The following is a 5,046-nucleotide window of genomic DNA, read 5'->3' as shown; positions in this document are numbered from 1 at the left end:
TTGCGGAAGCCCGCCCTTCCTGTCTCTCTGCGCACTGATTGGACAGTTCCCCACGCATCCCGGATGGATGGCCTCCAGGCCCGCCTCTGCGTCGTGACTGACAGCCAAGGTGGCCAATCACTGGCTGAAATTGGGTAGAGTGACAGATTCTTGGCTCAAGCCCTTTTCAGGCAGAGCTTCCTGGCTGTGCTGCTAACTAATCCAGGTGGGAAGCCTTGGCTTAGCCTCTGGTACAGTGGTGACACCTGGCGCTGAGCTAGGCTTCAGCCATAGAGTGCTTTCCTAGCATGGCGAGGCCCTGGGTTTAACCTCAACACAAAAACAAAGCATATATATATATATAGGTGTCACAGGCAAATTCGAAAGACACTGTCTCCAAATTTTTCAAACACTCTTTAAAGCTATCATATATATCACACATATATATGATATCTACTAATGAAAACAATTTTAAAATTATTTTAGTAGTTCTCATTACCTCCTGGCCTCTGATCTTTGAGGAGGCAGCCTGCGCTTAACAGGAAACATTTGGGGTTGGGGCTGTGGCTCAGTGTTCCATCCCCAGCAGAGAAAGGGGTGGGGTGGGGGAGGCAGGCAACCCTCTAAAACAGCAATGTGCAGCAGAAATAAAATAAGTGCCTTGTGCTCAATGTAGATAGTCTACATTCTAGTGTTATCAATTCTTATGTACAAACCTGACTCTGCTGATCCCAGCTGTTTGCCCTAAAATCAAAAAGAAAAGGTGTTGATTGAAAGCAGGAAAGGAACTTTGACCAGTGCAGCTACACCAGGGAGACAAGGAAACCCTGTCCTTACCCTGTGTTTAGGTGCTGACAAGGGCTTTGAGACTTTCTAGAAAGGGAAATCATTGTCATGAATGTATAGGGGAAATTGTATGTAGGAGTTAGTATTTATTGTAAAAGAATAATATCATATTATTATTGCAATAGATGATATGCAAATAATATCATAATATGTAGAATTGTATTAGGTTAGGCTTCAGGCATCTGTAGTCTCATAACATGTCTGTGAGCTCAAGCTCATTTGCCTCCTTGAAACATGTCATTCTATTGCACAGACTGACCTCATTATTTTCTCTCAGTATAAAGTCCCCCTCTTGTCTACTCTTTCCATGTCAGGTTTCAGATGCACCGACATTTTCCAGAAAAGCCACAGGCTCATCTGCATCGTACCTAAGAAGCAATGTACCCCCAGAAGCTGACCCAGGGCTCTCAGCTTCCTGGGTTTCAACTGATAGTCAAACCAGAAAGAAATAATAACCTTGCTCAGCTCTGCCAGAAAGCTCGCTTATAAAACATAAAAATTTGCCACTTGGGGCCAATACAACTTGTCATATTAACCTCAATAATGGAAAAAAAACGGATTAGGGATGTAGCTCAGTGGTTAAGCACCCCAGGTTGGATCCCTAGTACCAATAGTAATAATACTAATTAAAGGAATTATTTTGTTGATACAACTGCAGAACTGAAAGCTTGACACCTAAGAACATGGAGCCTCTGTGAGGACATGGGCAACAAAGTCAATAGAGTCAAGGGTGTGGCTGGGTCTGAAGAAGGTGACCCAGCCCAGAGGATGCTGAAGAACTCAGAGGTTACAAGGGGGGCTGGAGACAAGGGACACAGCTGGCCCAATGTGCTGGCTTTGTGTTCCACACGGCATGGGTGGTGGGAAGGAAGCAGGGCACCTAGCGATGGCCAGCTGCCATCTCTTTCCTTATCCCAAGATCCACTGGGCTGGAGCTGGCTTTGGCCATCAGGCAGAGGTGAATTTGGCTTCGGCTGGTGGCCTGAGGTCATCAATGAACAGTCAGGGTCTGTGGTCTGAAGGCCAGAGGCTGGGTGTTTGGTTACAGCATCCCAGGAAGACTAATACAGTGACCACCAGCCCTCTGACCAGTGCAATGACCTGAGTGTGTCTGGAGCTGCCACATTGGAACTGAAGGTCCCTTAGCTCTGAGTGATGAGCATGTGGAGAGGTGGCAAGCCAGCCATGGGCTGGGTGTGAACTATGAGCCTGCTGGTCTCTGCCCACCACCTCGTGGAACCAGGGCTCGGAGAAAGGAATGAGGACACGGGTCTCCCAAGTGTCTCTGCAGAGGTCAAGGATCAAAGGTGGGTCAAGCTGGACCACTTGTCCCCAAGGCATGGAAGACCCCTCTCCCTTGGCAGGCTCAGGTGCCCTCTGGTTGGAAGAGCAGGGTCAGGAAGTGCCTGTTCCACAGAGTTGCTCCTGTGGAGGGACAAGGATCACAGAGAGATGACTGAGGACAACAGCAGGACTCAGCCAGGTGTCCTCAGGAGGTGAACAGCACCAGGGGCGGTGGCCCATGTGGGTGGGCATAAGCTGTTCTGTCCTCTCCAGAGCAGAGAGAAGGCAGCCTCCAATTAGATCCCCCCAGACCCATTCACCTCAATGAGACCTGAGAGTGTGACATCCAGAGAGCAGCTACTGCCTGAGGATCTACACCTCAGACAGGAAAAGCCACTCATCAGGATGGACTCCAGCCATGACTGACGTCTGTCTGCTCAGCCTGCTCTGCCCTGGCGCCCTCCAGCCACAGGAACAGCCCACCAGCTCCCAGCCCTGCCTGGCTTCTGGTCGACTTGAGTCCCTTCAGCTCTCACCTTCCTCCTTCACTATTCTCCTTTTGGAAAAACCATACCACTCTCATGGACTGCACAAGTAAACAGGGTTTTTCATACTCATATCAAATAAAGGAGACTTCAAGCCAAAGGGAATGAAAAGGGATAAAGATGGACATTACATACTGCTGAGGGGAACCATACACCAACAAGATGTAACAATCATAAATATATATGCCCCAAACAATGGTGCAGCTATGTTCAAAAAAACGCTTCTCAAGTTCCAGAGTCAAACTGACCACAACACAATAATCTTGGATGACTGTAACACCTCTCTCACCACTGCACAGATCTTCCAAACAAAAGTTGAATAAAAAAACTATAAAACTCAATAACATAATCAATAATTTAGACTTAACTGACACATTTAGAATATTTCAACCTGCATCAAACAGAAACACTTTCTTCTCAGTAGCACATGGATCCTTCTCTAAAATAGACTATATACTATGCCACAAAGCAACTCTTAGCAAATATAAAAAAAGTAGAGACACTACCATATATTTTATCAGATCATAATTAAATGGAATTGGGAATCAGAAACAAAAGAAAAAGTAAAAAATTCTCCATCACCTGGAGACTAAACAATAGGTTACTGAATGAATAATGTATTGCAGAAGGAATCAAGGAGGGTATTAAAAATTTCTTAGGCATAAATAAGAGCATAGAAACAATTGATGAAAATCTGAGACACTATGAAAGGAGTCCTAAGAGGAAAATTCATTGCATGGAGTTCATTCCTTCAAAGAAAAAATAAATAAATAAATAAATAAATAAATGACCTCACACTACCTCTCAAAGCCCTAAAAAAAGAGGAACAAACCAGCAGCAAAAGCAGTAGAAGGCAAAAAAAAAAATTAAAATTACAGCTGAAATCAATAAAATTGAAACAAATGAAACAGTAGATAATATGGACAAAAAAGTTGGTTCTTTAAAAAAATAAATAAAATTGACAGACCCTTAGCCATGCTAACAAAGAGAATGAGAGAGAGAACTCAAATTACCCGTATACATGATGAAAATGATAATATTACAACAGATATGACAGAAATACAGAGGATAATAGAAGACATTGAAGTTATCCACAAATTTCTTAAGTCATACGATCTGCCCAGATTGAATCACGAAGACATACACAATTGAAACAGACCAATATCAAGTGATAAAATAGAAAACACAGCTTACCAACATTGTACACCATGATTAAGTGGGATTCATCCTAGAGATGCAAGGTTGGTTCAACTTACGCAAATCACTAAATGTGATTTATCACATCAATAGACCCAAAGATAAGAATCATATGATCATCTCAATAGATGCAGAAAAAGCATTTGACAAAATACAGCACTCTTTATGTTCAAGACACTAGAACAACTAGGGATAACAGTAACATATCTCAACATTGTAAAGGCTTTCATGCTAAGCCTCAGGACAACATCATTCTAAACAGAGAAAAATTGATGGCATTTTCTCTAAAAACTGGAACAAGACAGGGCTGCCCTCTTTCACCACTTCTATTCAACATAGTTATTGAAATGCTGGCCAGAGCAATTAGACAAATGAAAGGAATCAAAGGGATATTTATAGGAAAAGAAGAACTTAAATTGGCACTATTTGCTGATGATATGATTCTATATCTAGAAGAACCGAAAAACTCCACCAGAAAACTTCTAGAACTAGTAAATGAATTAAGCAAAGTAGCAGGATATAAAATCAACACCCATAAATCAAACGTATTTCTGAATATCAGTGAAAAAGCCTCTGAGAAGGAAATGAGAAAGACTACCCAATTCACAATATCCTAAAAAAAAAAAAAACTTGCAAATCAACTTAATGAAAGAAGTAAAAGATGTATACAATGAAAACTACAGAACCATAAAGAGAGAAATCAAAGAAGACCTCAGAAGATGAAAACATCTAACTTGCTTTTGGATAGGCAGAATTAATATGATCAAAATGACCATACTCCCAAAAGCATTATACAGATATAATGCAATTCCCATCAAAATTCCCAAGGCATTCCTCATACAAATAGAAAAAGCAATCATGAAATTCATCTGGAAAAATAAGACATGCAGAATAGCTAAAACAATCCTTAGACTGAAGTAGGTGGCATCTCTATAAGAGATCTTAAACTATACTACAGAGAAATAGTAACAAAAACAGCATGGTGTTGGCACCAAAACAGACTGGTAGACCAATGGAACAGAATAGAGGACACAGACACTAACCCAGAAAATTACAATTATCTTGTATTAGACAAAGGTGCCAAAAACATGCACTGGAGAAAAAAGCATCTTCAACAAATTGTGCTACAAATACTGGAAATCCATAAGCAACAACATAAAATGAAATCCCTAGGTCTCACCATGCACAAAGTGCA

General features: G+C 41.7%; 1 pseudogene; it reads left to right on the top strand.

Moving 5' to 3' along the window:
* Positions 1 to 63: 63 nt before the first annotated feature.
* Positions 64 to 5,046, top strand: part of LOC144251146 (olfactory receptor 2W3-like) — an 18,398-nt pseudogene continuing 13,415 nt past the window's right edge.

The sequence above is a fragment of the Urocitellus parryii genome, chromosome Y (assembly GCF_045843805.1).
Source record: "Urocitellus parryii isolate mUroPar1 chromosome Y, mUroPar1.hap1, whole genome shotgun sequence".
Taxonomy (NCBI): domain Eukaryota; kingdom Metazoa; phylum Chordata; class Mammalia; order Rodentia; family Sciuridae; genus Urocitellus; species Urocitellus parryii.
This window is presented reverse-complemented; position numbering and strand designations above follow the sequence as displayed.